This window comes from Zootermopsis nevadensis, unplaced genomic scaffold (assembly GCF_977971745.1).
Source record: "Zootermopsis nevadensis isolate Lab colony 2312 unplaced genomic scaffold, Znev_1.0 Znev_ptg000016l, whole genome shotgun sequence".
In the NCBI taxonomy this organism is placed as follows: domain Eukaryota; kingdom Metazoa; phylum Arthropoda; class Insecta; order Blattodea; family Termopsidae; genus Zootermopsis; species Zootermopsis nevadensis.
This window is the reverse complement of record NW_028259148.1, coordinates 5,107,130-5,119,270: the sequence shown is the minus strand read 5'-3', so window position 1 is coordinate 5,119,270 and position 12,141 is coordinate 5,107,130. Positions and strand designations below refer to the sequence as shown.

At 41.1% G+C, this 12,141-nt stretch overlaps 2 protein-coding genes across 5 annotated transcripts in view; one reads left to right on the top strand and one right to left on the bottom strand.

Moving 5' to 3' along the window:
* Positions 1–6,153, bottom strand: part of LOC110836803 (uncharacterized) — a 77,490-nt gene extending 71,337 nt beyond the window's left edge. Inside the window, exon 1 of the mRNA XM_087349433.1 lies at positions 5,995–6,153. The gene's annotated coding sequence lies outside the window, so the exon portion shown is untranslated. The remainder of the gene's footprint in view (positions 1–5,994) is intronic.
* Positions 1–12,141, top strand: part of LOC110836801 (tectonic-2) — a 134,477-nt gene that overhangs the window by 89,472 nt on the left and 32,864 nt on the right. The window lies entirely within an intron of this gene.

Genomic DNA, 12,141 nt, shown 5'->3' with positions numbered 1-12,141 from the left:
ACCACTTCCGGGGCTGCCCCCCCCCCTCCCCCCGCGGTACACCTCCAGAGTCGTTGCCCTACAGACTACCTCTCACCTTCCTTGTCCACCAGGATGTGGTTCCACCACTTTGGTTGCAACAGTGACCCACGTTATGTGGCGTTTTGGAAGTGGTTATACTTTTGTTTCGAGTTCACCTGTGTGCGTGCAGAAATAAAACCAACTTTTAAAACGTTTTAGTTTTAAAAATGTTTAGAAGATGGATGCCATCCAACGAAATAAATAAACGCAAACGAAGGAAGGTGTGAAGTTTACGCTAAGGTCAGAATGTGGGCTTTGGTCCTCTGGCTTCTGAAGCCGTTCAGTCTTGTGTTTGGTTATCAATGTTTAGGAGGAGTGTGTCACTTCCATCAGCACCGCCTTCTACGCAGAAGATGGAGGCAATACATTTTCTGAAACGTCAGTAATAACCTATAAGACCTCATGGCGTCACAACCCAGAATATAACAAACCATATATTGATAATATATTCCATTATGTTTCATTGGACACTCAAGCTTATGAGATTCTTTCTCTTTATTGTTTGCGTTGGAGGAAGTGGATCTAGAATATCAAATTCTGGGCAAGGTAAATTGGCATTCCACATCCTCAGCGCTTCGTGCAGCTCCCAAAAGACATGACCTTATTAATATGAAACTGCAATGTAATGAGACGCTCATGAAGGTAATCATACCACTCTGTGAGGGAACACTGTAACGCGTGCCTTCAGACCGAGTGTTCTTAGGCGCCGGAAGAACAAATTCTACGTCTCCGTAAGGATATTACAGAATTTCACTGTTACTTCTGACTGTAGCGATTACTGCAATGAAATATTTGGTTCAAAGGGAAATGTGAAAGCAGGGATGTCTTCTCAGGCTTTCAGCCGTCTGAGAATGGCGATGTAATCCAATGTTTCGGGGACTGTCATTGCCTCCATCATCAGGGTTGATGATGAATGTAGTAGGGATTTGACCCCAGTTGGTTGTAATGATACTGACAGATTTTTATTGCGGACTTATTTTGTAATATTAGTGTTTATGGTTGAGAACGATACCTAACCACTAGACCATAAAGAGATGGACAGATTAATTTGGTGCTTGGGCACTTAAAGTTACGAAAAATGAAACGGACGAAAGAACGAGAAGTATAAATATGATTATTATAACGGTACGGTGTTTCGCCTCTGGATGAGTTCCTCGTATTTCAGACTTTAATTAAAGTGCTAATCGAACCTCATCTGTCTTCTGAATCAAACTTTGCGGTTCTTTTGTCACTGAACAGTTGTGTGTTGTCGCCTAGTTTATGTCAGGATTTTCGTGGCATTTCGTTTCGCAGATGTAAGGGCCCACCCACTCATTCAACTGACAGGGCATCCATCCCCCTTCGCTCTGGTAGAGCCGTACGAGAAACGATACAGCGCACTGCAGCCATTATTATAAATCTAAATAATCTTATGCGCATTTCGAATTATTCATATCATTAAGGGAAGGCGACAAGTCTTGTGTCCGCAATGTAAATTTTTAATGTTAAGGTACTTTTTTTCTTCTAAATGTCTGCCACTTTACAGTCATTAAATTTTGTACAGGTGTGGCTCCGGGATTTCTCTACTTAATGTCTTTTTACGGCGTGATACACTTATAACCAATGAGCCGGGATAGCTCAGTCAGTATAGTGACTAGCTACGGGCTGGACGGCCGGGATTCGATCCCCGACAGGGGCAGAGGGTTTTTCCTCTAGCCTCTGCGTCCAGACCGGCTCTGAGGCCCACCCAGCCTCCTCTACAATGGGTACCGGGGTCCTTTCCCGGGGGTAAAGCCGGCCGGGGCGTGATGCTGACCACTCACCCCCATCTAGTGCCGAGGTCAAGGAAGAGAGGCGCTGTACCTCCACTCACCCCAAACGCCTACATGGTGTATAGTGGGACAAACTTTACTTTACTTACACTTATAACCAGATTTGTCACAGAAGATGGCTGTGTTCTGGGTTGTTTCGCCGTGTATTCTGGTAGACGTTTACCGACGTTTCAAAAGTCCTTGCCGCCTCCATCGTCAGGCCGATGATTAGAACAACCCAGAAGACAGCAATCTTCAGACTCACCTCCGTAAAAACGTCAAATCGTACACAGAATTGTCATATTTTTTATTAAAGTCTAATTTTCCAACACATTCGGAGCCAAGGATTCAATTTGTTTTCATCTTGCTCAGAGGAACTGTAAAGTTAAACGCTCTGGCCCCTTTATCCCCGAGGAAATAACCCCCGATATCCATCGTATGGAAATCCGAAGGGGCCCTGGAGCCGGTCTGGACGTTGTGATGAAAAGAAATTCGAGCCAGCTGGTGTGTACCCTCGGCAGTCCGATTTCATTGTGGAATGTTCGAATTTGTTGTCAGCGGTGCTGATAATGTGGTACATCCGTTCAAGAACCGCCTAATTTCTCTCCTGTTTTTGCGAGTAGTTGAAACCTGTTCGCGTGTACTTTATTTCGTTCGCAGCCCTGGTTCTTATTCCGTTTCTGCCATGAAACCGTTTTCTCTTTTGCTCAGTCGCGTGTTTCCGTCTTTCCCTACGTAGGACATGCGTCATGGCGGGCTCCTTGTGAATTTCCACAGTCCCCGGAGAAGGAGTTCTGAGACACCACGCCACTTCGCAGCCAAGATGTCTGTGACAGTGTAGAAATAAACTGTAGTATGAACTTAAACAAGCTTTAAAAGCACGACTTTGGCGCTATGTATCATGGGAATTTCCATTCCGCGTTTGGCTTACTCGTCGCCCTGATGATGGAGGCAGCAAGGACCTCTGAAACGTTGGTAAACTTTTACCAGACTGCACGGTGCTACAACCCAGAATAATGTCATCTTCAAACTCAGCTCCTTGAAAAACACAAATCCTACTACATAGTTTGTTACCAAACTGCGTTATTTCCTTCTTGCAAGATAAACGGAGAAGCGCTATTTGAACCCTCTTCAGTGGGCGCACATTCCAATATCGATAAAGCACTTAACTATTTAGTGATTCACAACGTTCAGCTCGTTGAAATAGTACTCAAATTCCGGAAGGAGATGGTGTCATTCCAGTATAAAAATATCTAATAAATTGTCTGTCAAAAGTGACGAAAGACTCCAAAGAAGTAAACACACAGAGTCTTTAAATATTATCCCACAAGGCCCAAAGTTCCTTAACAGCAACTGATCACAAAGCAGCAGACACTTGTTATATAGACAGAAGAAGATAAACTTATTTGGCTTTACGACAGGTTATTCCTTTGTGAAGTTTTGACAGCGTTGTATATGAAGAACATTCAGAAGACGGAACATTAAAATTGAATTAGAACATCTATTAGTCTAATCTCTTTTTATCGATTGATGTGGGAATAAAAGGGGAGCAGCGGTTCGATGAATGGTGACTTAAATATGACTTACCATCAAAGAAATCGTGCTGGAATGTTGTGTTTCGAGCCTCATATTTCCTACCCCCTGCGATATATATTGACTCCTTGGAGTACGCAGACTTCATTCTACTGACTCCAGTTTTATAAAGCTGAATCCTGATTGGCCAGACGAGACAAGGGATATAAGACCTATTATTGTTTCCGAGTGGCAGTACTTTGTAACTCGCTGTCGCATTTCGTATGTGGATAGCGCATTTGTTTCGCACTATATATTATTTTCCTTTTGTCCGCAAGTTAGTGTCATGTGTGAAACGCTCAGATTCGCCCCGAACTCAGTAACCTGAATTTTTGTGTCACTTTGCCTACAAGTAGACTAAACCGCATTACACGGGTGTCGGAGAAGTTGCCGGGATTGCGCGGCGTTATCGTCGCGCTTTGTAGTATGTGCAAGGAATATATTGATGCGGGTTTTGTAGAAATCGGATGAGAGAGTGTAGAACTGAACTGGCTGATAGTAGGAGCTTCTTACCAGCTCGTGTTCACCGTAATGTCGTCAATATTCCATAAAGGAAGCGGATTTTTTTAATTATCTAAACTGTCATCTGAAGATAGAATCTGCTTTATACTGAAAATGAGGATGATATAATTATGGCTATTCTGTTACGCGTTGGCATAATGGATTTTCTCTGTGCTTACTATCCAAAGTTCTGGACTTAACGTTCAAATATTCAGTGTGACTCATTTTCCTTATTTTTAGACTTCTTCTGAGCGGTGTATTGTCATTTCGTGTCTAAAAATGTATTAAATCCAATAAGAAAGTTCGGCATCTTGAAGCATCTGTTTATAAACTGTACCCACTGTTAATTACAATTTCATAGGAGAACTTTTTGGTTTTTGCGTTGTAACGTTACGTTGTGTTTTTCAGGAACTCGGGTTTGTTATTGTGACATTATCGAAAGTATATATGTCTTTTACATTACAGATTGATGGATCAGTAATAGGATACATTCATTGCAAAATTATGTTTGTTGTTCATTTTAATATATTATCCTGATTTACCCAAAGCTTTGAGTATTGTATATTTATATTAATTAAAATCGGTTACCGCTTTGTTAACTACATGTACAGTGAATTCAGAGAGTCGAACCCCTGCCCAGCATTGAAACCTGTGGTGGAATAAACACGCTTGTGTGTGATCACAAACTGAATTAAAAATTTGATTATGTTCTATTCAATAAATACTTTTTTAAAACAATATAATCAGCGTTGATCACGTGAATATCATTTGTATAATTATTATAAAATAATATTCATCATTATGGATTAGTCGACCTCTTGGTCTGTTTCGATTGCAAGGATCGAAACTGTTCATTCTTCTTCCGGGAATACGTCTCATTTTACACCAATCGGTTTATGCGCCTTTGACAGAGCAGCTTAGGAAAATCCGTCATTCTTACTTGTAACTTTTGAGAACTTGAATGCATTACAGACAAGAATATGACTTTACATTTTTCTGTTATGACCTTTTGGAGATGGGTACATATTGAAATATTTTTATCTCATCTCTTTATATATGTGGCGTTTTAAATTCGTCTACGGTGCTATAGTAATGGTTATCCAGTAGTATTTACCTTCTAGTAAACCAGTGCAATCCTTTCGTACATGAAGGTACTTTACGATTCTATTCACGGACTTAGGAGAATCCAATTGCCTTCCTCTTACTAATTAGTACTTTCCAGAGTGCCTCGGCGTGCATAGTCTTTAAAAGTAGCATGTTAGAAGCGTATGCATAGCGCACATTCGCCAGATTTGACTTTTGACTTGTGTAAATGATACAGATCAAGTCAAGAGTTGTCTTCGGTTAGTGTACCTTGGTACCTACGCTCATACCAGTAATTCCAAAGTCCGATTTATCCTTTCAGACGAAAATAGAAGGTATCCAAAAATGGGTTTTTTACGTAAAGGTTGGGTAATATTAAAAAAGGTGTACGTGGGTGGTACTTGTATCGTTTGGTGCAAAGGGGGGGGGGGGCGAGTTTAATTATCTTTGTTTACTGCATCAAAATCTGAAAGAATTAATCTAATAACTGAGGAGGGAGAACGATAACTTTATACTTTACACTAACAGTGTGCTGGGATATACATAAGCTAAAATTACTTTATCTGGGTGCAACGAAATATGCTCACATCGGTATTTATTAGGACGCCAGTAAACTCTAAGCGCTTCGGAAGGTAAAAAAAGAAGTTCACATTTCAAGAGTTATTGCATCTCGAATATAGGGATATCTACGCACCATAACGAAATAAAGCACTTTTAGATGTGTATAAAATATAGAAATGTATCTTACGGACATAGGATGGAAGGTTTTACATTGGATTCATCTGGCTCAGGAACTGCTGGCGGGTTCTAGTGAATACGATGATCAACCTTCGGGTTAAATAAAAGGCGGTAATTTCCTTGACTAACAGGTTGGCTGTAAGACTCTCAACGATTATGCTCCATGCAGTTAATTAGATTCTCGGATTTCCAGGATTAGACTGTTGACCATCAAGAAAGGAAATAATGTTTTGTTTTTTTCATTACTCACAGTTTAGTTGCAGACGCTGCTACTATGCCTTCCTGTCGCTGCCATCGCTCGGACACGAATGCCGTCTCTCTGTGAGCGTCTCTGTGTCTTCCCAGTACCTACGGCGTCTGCGTGCAGTCTCGCGTCTGATCCACCTCGACACGACCTGAGCATCCCACTAGCTGCTATCCTAACACTGCCGCCCCCTCTAACACGCACCCCAGCGCTGCCTCACGGCGATATTCGAAAGCTGTAGCTAACACTATCCACCACCTCCACGTCCCCCGCCCCTTATTCGACTCTACCCCCCACACTCAAAGTGGGTCAATACTGCAGTCCTCAGGTCACACATTTTATGCTGGCCCCTAAAGCGGACTCAGCTCCAGTTTTTATCATCTCATCTCGTTCCCGCCAGGGCAAGACACCTGTCTCCGGAGGAGCGTAACCTTGCCAGACGCACGGTTAGAGGCTACGAATTTTTTAAGGGCCCGGACTTGCATTTACATTAAATGAAACTGAAAACATGTGAGTTATTTTCCTCCGTACATCTGTAACAGCCACGGTCGTCTAGCGGTCAGAACACTAGCCTTGTAATACTGGGGTCCCGGGTTCAATTCCCCGTGGTGCTCAGATTTATAACTTGTGTTGGGCAAGGCCGTGGTATAGGCATCACGGAGTTTTCCTCCGGGGGCTTCCCCGGTTTCTCCGTGGAATCCCAACAATTACTCCATTCACACACAGAAGAAGGCAATGGCAAACCACTTCTGATCATCTGCCAAGAATATATATATGTATGAGCAGGTCCCTGACAACCTGAAGGGGTTGGAAGGATCCTGTTCATAATATATGGACCTGTCATAAGACAGAACACTAATAATAATAAACATCTGTAACCCAATCGTACGCCCTGAGATTATCTGTTGTTTCCGCGTTGTGCAGGTATAACTGAGCATTGAGTCGTCGTCATTGTCATAAAAGTTGATAATATTATAATCAATTAATGGGACATACTACATCGCGGACGATCTTAAACAAGGAAAGAGGATGAAGTTTCAGGATTTAAAACGAGAAGCTGAGAATAGGGAAAACTGGCGAACTATTTTTGGGCAGAATAATGGACCTGTCGTCAGACAGAACACTAAATAATAATAACTACATCTCGTGGTGAGTTTCGTTTAAATATTAACAAATATGAAATCAGACTGAGGCTGAGAACTTGTAAAAAATCAATGCAACTTTTGTTAAGGTAATTTATGTATCATAGGATTTGAAACAGTAACGTGGTGACCGCGCGAAATTGTTAGCAGTAACTAATGAAAATTTAAAGCTAGCGATGTAAAAGTATGTATCGAGTCAACGAAATATTCTTCCTTCAAGTTTTGGAACGCTTACCGAAGTGTAGTCTTTGAAAGTACGGGGTACCAACAATAGATGAGACCTCTAAGCCTACAGAGCGTACAATTATTTTAATACACAAGACGCAGTGAGCGCGATTCGAGTCTGGAACATCGTATCCTGTCTGATATTGTGTGTGTGTGTCCCACCTACACCGTAACCGAACTTCTTGAATACGTATTTCAAGACACCTGTTGTCTTCGCCATTCCGGACGGCTAACTCTGCCCTTTGCAGAAACTCTGTGCATTAGTGGGAGGACAACTCATACTGCAGTTAAATGTAGAATTGGCTAGAACCCAAAACGATTTAACTTTGTTTTGCATAGGTACAGTATAACTCGTATTTTACACGAAACTCTAATCAGAGGAATTTGTTGATTTTCTGAAAGACTGCGTATCTTTGCGTCATGTGGAAGTTAATTTTTTTTATCATCAACATAGGTTGACTCCAATAAAATAAAAAATATATAAAGAAAATGTGCGAGTTTGCGTCTTTATCGTGTCTTTCGGTTTGATATTTTACTTATGATTTAATTATTTCAGACGACATCTCGATGCTTTATTTTTATTTTATTTATTTAGTGTTCTGTCTGAGGACAGGTCCATATGAACAGGATCCTTCCATCCTTTTCTCGGAGTGGGACCTGTTCATATACGTTCTTGGCAGATGATCCAGAAGTGGTTTGCCATTGCCTTCTTCTGTGTGTGAATGGAGTAATTGTTGGGATGCCACGGAGGAAAACTCCGTGTTGCCTAGACCACGGCCTTGCACAACACAAGTTATAAATTCGGGCACCGCTGGGAATCGAACCCGAGACTCCAGGATTACAAGGCCAGCGTTCTAACCGCTAGACCACCGTGGCTTTAGTTCTTATTAATGTTTTCAAGGGCAAAACATTGTCATTCCGCCTTGGACGCTGTTGAAGTTCGTATGCCTACAAGGCAAATGAAATGATTTTCTACTTTTAACGTTATCATAAACGTTACTATTATAGGACGTTGTGAAATTGTGAATTTAGTGTAATATAAAATCATTTATTGCAGGATACTGGTACTTTCAATCGTTATTATAAGTGATTGGTAAGCGTGTAGTTAACTTTTATTTTATATTACTTCACATTTCAGTTTATACTGCAGAAGTTACGCAACTGTAAATGGCTTTCATTCGGTTCTGGATAGACGAAACCCACGCAGTTTGACTGAAAGTCCTTTCGTGGATTTATTTTCAGTAACTGAAAAGAATATCAAGATACCTGTCAAGATAGCAGAGTACTTTTAATTACAAGTTAGAAACCTTACTGCTAACCATTCTGTTCAACCAGGTGACTTTCTGTCAAAATGTTTTTTTTTATAATTTATTGTACAGATAAATGGCTGAGTGCTTGATACTAAGACAGAGACAGCTATCTCTACTTTTATACAACAAAGTTTAATGACATCAAAATGAAATGGAAATACCCAATCTTGGTTTAAGCTTACGTCCATACATAACATTATTTTACTAGTGGAAGCAGCTTTTCTGTTTAAGACTTGAGGTTCTCACAGCGGTGAGTAAGAAGATATCCGTCTTCTGGGTTATTGCACTGTGTAGTCTGGTCGATGTTAACCAACGTTTCAGAGGTCATACTGCCTCCGTCATCAGGGCGATGAAGATTTCTGTCTTCTGGGTTGTTGCGCTGTGTAGTCTGGTCGATGTTAACCAACGTTTCAGAGGTCATACTGCCTCCGTCATCAGGGCGATGAGTATGAAGATTTCTGTCTGCTGGGTTGTTGCGCTGTGTAGTCTGGTCGATGTTAACCAACGTTTCAGAGGTCATACTGCCTCCGTCATCAGGGCGATGAGTATGAAGCTTTCTGTCTTCTGGGTTGTTGCGCTGTGTAGTCTGGTCGATGTTTACCAACGTTTCACAAGTCATACTGTCTCCGTCATCAGGGCGATGAGTATGAAGATTTCTGTCTTCTGGGTTGTTGCGCTGTGTAGTCTGGTCGATGTTTACCAACGTTTCAGAGGTCATACTGCCTCCGTCATCAGGGCGATGAGTATGAAGATTTCTGTCTTCTGGGTTGTTGCGCTGTGTAGTCTGGTCGATGTTAACCAACGTTTCAGAGGTCATACTGCCTCCGTCATCAGGGCGATGAGTATGAAGATTTCTGTCTGCTGGGTTGTTGCGCTGTGTAGTCTGGTCGATGTTAACCAACGTTTCAGAGGTCATACTGCCTCCGTCATCAGGGCGATGAGTATGAAGCTTTCTGTCTTCTGGGTTGTTGCGCTGTGTAGTCTGGTCGATGTTTACCAACGTTTCAGAGGTCATACTGCCTCCGTCATCAGGGCGATGAGTATGAAGACTTCTGTCTTCTGGGTTGTTGCACCGTGTAGTCTGGTAGATGTTAACCAACGTTTCACAGGTCATACTGTCTCCGTCATCAGGGCGATGAGTATGAAGCTTTCTGTCTTCTGGGTTGTTGCGCTGTGTAGTCTGGTCGATGTTTACCAACGTTTCATACTGCCTCCGTCATCAGGGCGATCGCCCTGCTGACGGAGGCAGTATGACCTCTGAAACGTTGGTTAACATCGACCAGACTACACAGCGCAACAACCCAGAAGACAGAAATCTTCATACTCATCGCCCTGATGACGGAGGCAGTATGACCTCTGAAACGTTGGTAAACATCAACCAGACTACACAGCGCAAAAACCCAGAAGACGGATATCTTCAGCTTTTCTGTTGTTCGGGCTGGAAATTTAGTTACTGCTATCGTAATGTTGTTTCATTTCCTATTTGAGACCTGGGTTGTTGCGTGTGATTGTGTTAAGTCCTGTGGTACAACTAGTCCCCACATGTTTATATTGTAACCTCATTCCTAGCAGGTCCAGTCCTGCAGCCGGCGGAGAGATGTTGGATCTGTGGTAAACCAGAACGTACCGAGGCGACTCATGGTCTGGCTTTCGTTTTACCCGAATCTACCTTATCTTCTCATCAGCTTAGAATTATCAGATTAACGACGCTATTTCATCTATACTGAACGTTGTTGGGCGAATAAAATTCTAATAATTTCTTGACTGCCTGAAGTTCAAATCGAACTTTGTCAGTTCTTCCAAAAACTTGTCATCGTATAAATAAATAATTGTCATGCATGAGGTAAGATAAGTTTGCAGATCTCAGTAAGACCCACAACTTGTATTTGGGCCATTTTTGAATATGCTGAGTATTTGAAGAAAAGCAAGATGATTTTTTTTAATTTATTTGAAGTGTAATTAATTTAGTAATTTAGTAAAGTTGATACCGGTGGCGTGTGTAACATACAAACACCGTATTTGCTATTCTTTCCGAGCTCGGCGTTTTGACTTTATTTTGATCACGTCGTCATGCGGGTAGTCGCCCACTACGGGGCTTAACTTACGTTGATCTATACCGGAATGCTACGCATTTCAAAAATGATTTTTGTTGTTTCTATTCTTGCATATATTTTATGGCTTTGATTATGCAGGTCTTATAACGTGATATGATATTCTTCATATCAGTAATTTTGTTATCTCATTGGTTTAAATAGTGTGTAGGTCGTATTTTTGTTAGTACAAGTCTTTGTCGTTGATCTGGCGTCGTTTAAATAACTTCATTTATATCTAACCTTGGCCTCGATAAAGTGTTGGATTTTTATTTTATTTTTCTTAAACACTAGGTCGTTCTCGTCTTCCATTAACTTGAATGTAGAATCGATTTTTATTACCATGTCTTTTGTGCTTAATAATTGTTGATGTTCAGCTGTAGGAAGACTTAAATTGATGTGTCAGATATTCATTATGTGCTGCGAATAAATAAATTGGTTATCGACACATAAAAGCACTTTGTTCGTGTCCTCAATTCGTAATTTATTCGTATCTCGGTCACAGTTCCATTAATTACTCCCACCATAATATAATATGTCGAAATTCAAAATATTTCAGTGTATAAAACTGCAGTCTTACCATTTGTTTTATATGAGCCATGTAGCACGCATGAAGGATATGAGAAATGCACATAGTATTTTAGAGGGAAATCCTGAAGGGATGCGATGACTACTAGAAGAATCTAGTAGCAAATAAGGGGATAATATTAAAAAAAAAATTTTTTTTAAGAAATAGAATGTAAGGGGGTTGACTATATTAATCTGTCTCAGGAGAGAGGCCAGTGACGGTGTCTTGTGGAAATGGTAATAAAGAAAACCCGGTTCCTTAAAGGGTGATAATTTTTTTTACTAGGTGAACGACTGTTAGCTTCTCAAGATGGACCGTGGTACATGTTTGTTAGTTGGTTCGCTTTGAGGGAAGAACATCCATTGACATTTTCGATTGTAGTCTAATTGATTGTGACGCTGTGTGGACTCGTAGATAAATACCGACGTTTCGGAGAAACACACTTCTTCATTTTCAGCGCTGAAAGGCTTGTGGATACAGCGAGACATATGTGTCTCCGAATTGTTTGTATGTACTCGTAGTCAACACGGAGTTAACAACGAAAAACAATATTTACATCTGTCGTGAAAACCTCAAATCTCGTATGTCTTATTCGTGACAATGTTACAAAAAGTATTGTTTCTCGCAGACAGAATCTTACACCTTTTCCCCCTTTCCTGCTACGTACTTATCATTTTTTATTTATTTTCTTCATGGGTTTAAACGGAAGGCCTGAAGGCCTGTTGCTACGCCCAGGAGTTCGCTTACTTTCCTTCGCCCGAGAGACGTTTATTGAAATCATCATTCATGTCTTCCGCGCATCGTCCTTTATATGAGCA